Source organism: Castor canadensis, chromosome 14, assembly GCF_047511655.1.
Source record: "Castor canadensis chromosome 14, mCasCan1.hap1v2, whole genome shotgun sequence".
Classification (NCBI taxonomy): domain Eukaryota; kingdom Metazoa; phylum Chordata; class Mammalia; order Rodentia; family Castoridae; genus Castor; species Castor canadensis.
In genome coordinates, this window is record NC_133399.1 from 5,782,359 (window position 1) to 5,791,191 (window position 8,833).

At 40.2% G+C, this 8,833-nt stretch overlaps 1 non-coding gene across 1 annotated transcript; it reads left to right on the forward strand.

Moving 5' to 3' along the window:
- Positions 1–7,424: 7,424 nt before the first annotated feature.
- Positions 7,425–7,531, forward strand: LOC141416999 (U6 spliceosomal RNA). The gene has a single exon (XR_012441634.1). It is a non-coding gene; the product is annotated as a U6 spliceosomal RNA (small nuclear RNA).
- Positions 7,532–8,833: the final 1,302 nt, after the last annotated feature.

Sequence of the window (8,833 nt, forward strand, 5' to 3'; positions counted from 1 at the left end):
ATCGGGAGACCTCCAACCATGTCCCTTAGCATTGGAAGATTTTGAGATTGTGATGAATTTAGAAATAGAAACTGGCCTGCTGGGGCCAATGGTCATTACTGTCTAATTTATATTGGGGCCAAATCATTTTACACTATAAAATTAGCCATTTGGGTTTAATGGTCTTTGTGATCTCCAGAGTCTGAAGGTTGAGGAGGCACGACAATGGACTGCCCCTCAGGTCCTTGGATCATTTTGACCCATTTTTGTGGATTGAAAACAGAGGGTAGAAAATTGGGACAGTTCCAAAGGTCCAATATTGAGACAATTTTATGGGACTTAGGGTCCAAAATCGGGAAAATTCCTGTGAGGCCTAGACTGAGATCGATAGGTGGTGGGTAATCCCTGCTGTGGCCCTAACTGGTAGTATAGTCATAGCAGAGGGCAACTATCTGCATGCCAACTGCTAGCCTAACTGTGCATGCATGTGGATATTTTTATGTGTCCCCAGAAAACAGCAGTTTAAACCACCCAGTTCATGGATAGAGGGTTTCTCTCCCCCTGCAGAACTTTGTCATGGTCCACAGCCAGATTTCCAGAGTTGGACTGCAGAGACACAGGAATAGAGGGACAAACTCTATAAAATTTGAAGGTCAGTGTTGGGCAGACATCCAGTGGCTCCTCTGGTGGAGCCATGAAAGAAAGGAAAGAATGGAAAGGATGGGAGAGCAGTGAAAAAAAGGGGAAAAGACAGTGGGGATGAAGGAGGAAGATTTCAGTCTCTGCAGAGGGTCCCAGGGTGAATTGGGAACAGCTGCTGCTGTCCACTACTTTCCAAATTGGGAAAGTGCAGAGCTGGGTGTTGAGTTTACACAACTACCTCAAGTTGTGGCACCATATGTTAGAAATGAAAGAACAGCGTGGAATGGATAGGCAGGAGATGACTCATATGCCAGCACAGGGTTTATTGTGGAGAAGTGGCCCTGTGGAGAGGTACCCCAGCAAGAGAGCTGAAGCCCACTGCAGCTTACAGACTGGAGGTAGATAATGGAGGTGGGTAGAGAAGTCCCAAGAAGGTCACCTGATGGGATGATCCTCAATGTCCCCCTGACATTCCTGAGATAATGGTTTATGGGTGAGTCATGGCTTAAAGTGGATGTCTATTTTCTCTATGGCTGGGTGGGGTGTTTTTAGTAACTTACTTGTAAGTGGGAAGGGGTCCAGATACAACATGACTCCCTTTGTTCACCCTAACAAGATGTACAAAAAATCTTTACTTCCTTCTTCTCTACTTGCATTCACAGAAAACATTTACTCAAGGTCATTGCAATATCAGCAATAGACCAGATGATCATGACTTATAATATGAAAAATTTTTTGAAAGTTCCATAATTGTATTGACAGAGGGGGGGAACCTAATAATGGACCCACACCACCATGAAGCAGCACATTGTTATGGGAAATGCATTTAGCTTACTTGTGAAAGGATTTTGATATGTTTAGGAAACAACCATACATTTTAAAAACACTTGATATCCTGTGCAGAGAGAAAATGTGTAGATATAATTAATTACTATAATAAAGGACTGCAGCTAGCTGAGTGTGTTTAATGATATAATGCTTGGATACTAATCACAAGCCTTTGTGTTCACCCCCACTGTACCAATGAATGTAAATGAATAAATAAGTAAAGAATTTCAATATTACTGTAGAAACACACCTTAATACACATCATTTCTGCTCCACACCAAACATGTGCACAAGTGGATCTGAATTTCCAATGAGGCTGGCAATAGGTGGGATCCATGGAAGTTCAGGGATTTACTGGCAGTGCTCAGAAGCACTGGTTTGAAGTGACAGGACATAGAAATTAGCCCATTCTTCCCATGAATCTGAAGAACTCAAAAGGAAACCAAGTTCCAGTAAAAAGAAAGGAGGTATGGGGACATTGTATAGGAGTGCCTTATCATGGCACAAAGTCCATAAATAGCCAGCAGTGTCACATGACCCAGCACGGTCACCTCACAGTGTGAGAGACAAGTGTTTGCATGCAGAGCAGCCCTGGAAGGGTGGCAGGCTGGAGTGAAGTTGCCACATGTGGACACAGGACAGCAGGGCAGCCACACATTCCAGGCAGTAGGGAACCTAAAGCCTCAAAAGTGGGGTCAGTTCCCACACTGTCAGCTCTAGCTGGCAGTGACTTGAGCAGCCTCACTCCAGCTGCCTGTTCCAAAGGCCTCTACCCCAGAACTACAAATGCCCAGCCACACTCTGATAGTTTCCTGCTTCTAATGCATCAGGTGACCTCCCTACAGTACTGCAGTCAATAGAAACCACATAGCTGCTCCAGCTGAGTAGCCTTAGAACTCTCTCAGCAGCAGACAGAGAGCAAATATGGCAAGTATGCAGTAGACATCCTGGACTTGCTGTCACTGATGCACTCAATGGATGATTGGTGCATGTGATTAGGCAGTTTCCCTGATTGGCTAATGCATACAGGGCCCACCTCCCGAGACTTGAGTAACAGGAAAGGGATCCTATATCTGACTGAGTGAATTCAAATGATAGAATCTCTCAGCAGTCCTTGCCAGATTCCTTTTCCTTACATGGAGACTAGTCTCAGTTTAAGTGGGAGTGTTAATTGTTGAAAAATTTGTCCTTGTCCTCCAGACCAGGCACTTCCATTTCATCATGCTCATTGAGATCTTCGTGCATATTTCTGCTGAAACTGAGACAACAGGTCTGCTCAGAGAACTTCAGACCCCATGTTCCCTGTTGAAAACTCATGTCAGTTAGGGAGGAATGCTAGGATACAGGAAGTCAATGTAGGTTTGATGTTCTAACTCTAGGTATTAGAATGAAGCAGATGGCCAGGACTTCCTCATGGCTCATGTTTCAATCTAACAACTTCAGTCAAGAAATTAAAACACAAAAAAACCCATGAAATAAGACAGTAATTTCATGTATGGAGAAAATGTATTTTTATGGCAATTATATTTCACAAAAGTTTTAAGAAAAATGAAAAGGAGATATGGCTGAAGCTGTAGGGTGTCTGCTCTGCAAGCATGAAATAAAGCCCTGTCAAAGGAACATGTGTTTAATTAGCTCTTCATCTATCCAGATTGGATGAAGAGTTTCTGGAATCTTTGGTTGAAGTCACAAAATTGGTTTAGTTGATTATGATTATTTTCAGCAAGCAGGAATTTTCAGTGATCATGTGGTTTGGTGTCACCCATGGTGGTGGTTAGTATAATGGCAGTGGGGATGGCTACAATGAATTTGGTAACAAAAGATGCAATTTTAGCAGTGGTAAGAAACTATGTCAAATTTGGGTACTATAACAATAAATTTTCACATTTTGGACCCATGTGTAGAAGAAAGTTAGAGGAAGAAACTCTGTCCCTGATGATGCTTGAGGCCAGTATTTTGGAAAATCAGGAAACCACTATTGCTATGGTGGTTCTTGAAATAGCAGAAACTATGGCAGAGGCTCAATATTCTAATTATTGCCCAAAACAAACTTTAGCAGGTGAGGAAAGACAGAGAAGCAAGAGAGAGGCTACATTTTACTATAGATTCATCAGCTCAGCCTATATAGGGTCTTCTAGCAGATCCCAAGTGCTAGAAGAAACATATATCGTAGTATCTTATTTCTTGTTCACCATTTGAGGATGAATTCAGGACACAATGCATGCTTGGTATGCACTTTACCACATGGAGAACAAAGCCAGTTGAGAAGACACATTTTAGGCAACACTAATGTACGTGAATAAATACTTGGAGGACTGTGTTTATGAATTACTGTATAGCAGGTTCTTTAGTTTCTGTCATTTGGAGAGTGGGAAGAGTTCCAATGAAGTGGTTGTATGTGGACTTTTATTTTGCACACATGCTATCCATGGCTGCTCTCCAACTTCCAACCTGCATCTAGACTCTCATGACTAACTTTGATTTCAGGCATGTGCCAACATTACTGCCTCCCCATACCACATTGAAATGCACATGTGCATCCATATATCTCCCCCGTCACATTTACATGCATGTGAGTATGCATATGCAAAGGGCTTGGGACCAAACTCTTGGAAGCCCATTTTTTTGGGGGGTTGGAACTGGGGTTTGAACTGAGAGTGTCATATTTGTTAGGCAGGTACTTTCACCACTTGAGGTAATCCTCCAGCCCTTTTTTTCTGATAATTTCTTTTGAGATACAGTCTTATGAACAATTTGGCTGGTGCTGGCTTTGAAGCACAATCCTCCTGAAATCTTCCTCTTGAGTACTTAGCATGACAGGGATGAGGCAGTGGAACTGGGATTTGTTTGGTTTTTTTTGTCAAAAAGACTGATCTGGAGCTCAATAATTTTTTTGTGGTCCTGGGGTTTGAAATTGGGGGTTCAATCTTGCTAAGCAGGCACTGTACTACTTGAGCCACACTGACAGCTGGAGCTCACTATTTATCCCAGGCTGGCCTTGTATTTCAATCTCTCTTCCTCTGCCTACAAATGCCTGAGTAGAGGTGTGTCCCACCATGCCTGGCTTAACAGTTAGGGTTTCTGGTCAACAAAACATATTCTGGATTAAGTGAAGAGGTAGATCGAATATTGGGGAAACATGTATGCACTGTCCAAAACTGATATGGCCATAATACCTACAAACTAAGAAACCAATTACATTTACAAAAGGCACCTGTCTGCAAAAAGAAATATTTACATGATAAAGCAGATAATTTAGAAAAAGTTGCCGACCAAATGAAAGAAGAATGAAAAGAAAGGAGGAAGAAGAAAGAATAAGTGAGAAGAAGAAAGAAAGGAAGGAAAGAAGATATGAACATGAGAAACACATGACAGCAATTGAAGCAAATCTTTGAGGACAAGACTTCAAGCCAGCACTTGGGAAGGATCAGTCATGCATATCAAATTTACAAATCAGAGCTGGTAGCCACTAGGCTCATGCCTAGTTAGTTAGCAGAGATCAGGAGGAGTGAGGTTCAAAACCAGCCCTGTCTAATAGTTTAGAAGATACTATGTTCAAACTATCCAACACAACAATGGTCTGTTGGAGTGGATCAAGTGTTAGAGCCTGAGCTAACATACATGAGTCCTGAGTTCAAATTCCATTACCACCAAAAAAAGAGAAGTATTCCTGTTCAAAAACAGTCTGGACTTCACAGGGAAACCATGTCTAAAATACATATGTACGTAAGGTTGACAATATAGTTCAGTCATATAGTGCTTGCTTAGCACACATAATAACCCAGATTATATCCCAGTACAAAGAAAGTGACATGACAGCATACTGTATGGTCCTGTAATGATGACTAGGGTTACAGCAGAAATGGCAAGATCCACTTACAGCAGGGTTTTTGAATTTCAGCACTAGCAACATTAGGGACTTGATATTTAATTGTGGGCAATGTCCTGATGGCTGTACAATGTTTAACATGCCCTTGGTATTCATCCACTAGATGTCACTAAATCTAGTGCCTGCTTCCTGTCATGACAACAGAACATCTCTCCACCCACACACACATATTCCTTAGAGATGAGAATCAGCTGGCAGAAAGAATTATATGCTAGAGTTCCAGAATAGTAATTTTTAGGCCTTGAGTTCAAACCCCAAACAACAACAACAAAAAATCCTTCAATAAATTTAAAGGAATACATAACAGGCAACTGTAGGCCAGAGAAAGGAAAAGACAGTCTATAGGATGCAGACACAAAATACCCTCCAGGTTAGCAAGACAGATTATTTGAAAAACCTCAGATCAAAATTTTGTTTCTTGGGGAAATTGAGCACCACCTCTGTGATTGCACTGAATACAGCATTTGGAAGCTTTACCTGATTTCTTACAAACTAACAAAAATAATATGAAATAAGACTCATTACTGACAACTCAGATAAAATTAGCTGTTTTCATTAAGCATGTGAAATCACAATGAATGAAGGAGAAGGTGGCACATGTCCTTTCAAATAAATCTATTTCAACATGTCACAACATCTATTTGGATGCATACAATTATATAATTCCCACAACACACCTGAAACAATCAAACAACTAGTTACAAAGCATAGTAGGTATAGTAAATGGCAAACAGCATTTAAAATCATTGCAAAAAGAAAGTGATCTCAAAAGCTGGGTGCTAGTGACTCACTCCTGTTATTTTAGCTACTCAGAAGGCAGAGATCAAATAGTTCATGAGACTTTATCTCAAGAATATTCCATATTAAAAGGGCTGGTGGAGTGGCTCAAGTTGTAGAGTACCTGCCTAGGGAGCATAAGGTCTTGAGTGTAACCTCATTATGACCAATAAAATTATGTAAATAAGAGGAAGTGAATCCTTGAACCACAAGTGCAGGCCCAAACTTGTAATCCCATCATCTGGATCATGGATAAAATGTTAGAGTGGTCTACATACCAAGAATGACTCTTAGAAATGAATCAAAGAATAAAATGGAGAAGAGAGACTGAAGGAGAAAGAATACAAAGTGGTTAATTGTCCAACCTTAATAAAGAAGGTTGAAACTATATTGTTAAACATACTGTAGTATAACAAAGAGATTTACAAGCTTCCTGACAGATCATAGGAAGTGCTCCAAATATAAATGATCATGGTCAAAATGTGTGGGAGAGCCTGTCAGGACCAAGCAAACCAAGGCAGGACATTGTCCTTGGAACTTTGTGACAGATGCCACATTCTGATTTGCATTTGGGTGGGTGCAGTGGAATGGACATGGGAGGAGTACAGGTTTGCCTGGATGAGCCTTGAAATTTTTCCACCTGGACACTTTGCTCCCAGGTGGTCAGTGAGCAAGGAATGAAATAGAAAGCTATAACCAGTTTGCTAGTCCAAATCCCTGCTCTCAGCTGTGTTGCAAGTAGTCTGTCAATAAGTTGTCCTCCTTTTCTGAGCAAAAAAGTAAAAAAATAAATGAAAGAAAAAGAACAAAAGGAAAAGAGATTTAGAAATACATCTCAGGAAAAGAAAATGAACCTTCACTGGACTTTAATGTAAACAGAAAACTGATTCAAAACAGAACAACCATCACACAATACTGGCTAAAAACAAAATCTCTTTAACCAATGAGGGAAGGACAAAGCTAGTTTCTTCATGAAAAGGTGAATTCTATTCTCTGTCATTGACAATGATCAAATTGCATTTGAAGACAGGAAAAACAAATCTGACCATTTTCAGTTATATTGTCAAATGCCTATCATCGCAGCATTTGGTTCTGTTGTTTTTGTTGTTTTGTTGGTAATGTAAGGGGAGCAGTGATAGAGGTGACTCAATTTTGGATGAGAAAGGTACATTAGGAACAAACACGTGAAAGGGGCATGAGAACCAACAGGTTTGTCACAAAAATAACAATCTTCCAACAAAAGTAACAAAAGCAAGAAACTGACTTATTGCCACTAATCACAAATTTCACTAAAACGTCAAATAGTTACGTGGTCGCTTCGGCAGCACATACACTAAAATTGGAACGATACAGAGAAGATTAGCATGGCCCCTGTGCAAGGATGACACGCAAATTCATGAAGCATTCCAGAAAAAAAAATAGGTTAAATAGTTAGACCTAAGGCAGTTAATGCTCTATATCATTGCCTAGACTTCAACCATTGTTTGACTTAGTACTTTCACTAAGTCTCACCTGTCAGGGTGTTTTTCTATCTTTCAATAAACTTAGTTCTTGCTTGACTTTTAACTCCTGATCTGTGACATGAACTTGCTTTAACTCTTAACTGATTGTCCAGTGTATTCAATAATAATTACACCAGGATATAAACTCTGGAAACAAAAATTTAAGTTTGCAAACTTGACTTTAAACCACATTAGAGCAAAAAAAAAACAAGAGCAAAAACAAAAAAAGACCATATCTTAAAATATTCAACATTAGGGGTAATGAAAACAAGCCAGATATAATCAAACTTATATTCTATTCAATATAAGAGAAAATTAAATGAATTATGTCATTCCAATTTTTGACAAATCTCAGAATAAATAAGCACATAACCAGGAAAGATCAAATGATAAGAAATTTTCCCAGGTCTGTACAAAAGTTTATGAAAATTCCATTCTATGGCATCATTCCATCATTAAACTCTTACACACAAATAATGACAAAAATCCTAACTTCTTAAGTAAACTGCAATTTCACAGAATAAACACTCTATAAACAGAACGAAGGGGAAGCCACTCAAGGAAGCAGCCTGTTTAACCCAAAATCTATGAGGAGAAGATTATACACATTTTGAAACTTAGAGACCACTGTCTCTGTGCAGATTCAGCCCAGGATGGCTGACTTTGAGGAAGGGAGAGGAACCAACAAAACCAGGAAATTTCATGCTGGGACCTCTGCACCCACTCTGTTCCCACCTTCCACTATGAAATGGCTCACTACTACACAGGCTCATTGGGAAAGTTGTCAAACTCTCATCTAGAGCCAATTCAATACCCAAAGCTGTGCTGTCTTTTCCTGGCATTGCTAAACTCCAATGAATTCCCCAACACCAATTGGGTATACCATATTTTAATTCTGAGAACAGTCTGCAATGGATAGCTGTAGACATTCGATAAATTTAGCACTGAATCCCACCACAATAGCTCCACTGCAGATTCCAGTCCCACATGTGTTTGCTGTGCCTTGTCACCATTCCCCATCTAGTTTTGTGTGATTGGGGGCATTGCGCTTGCTAGGGAGGTGCTCTACCACTTGAGCGACCCCATCAGCTCTTCCTTGTGTTCAGTATTTTTGAGATAGTTTCCTGTATATTATTTGCTCTGGGGTGTTTATTTTCTCAGGGTTGGCTTCAAACCCTGATCCTCCTGATCTCTGCTTTCAAGAAGATAGGATTGC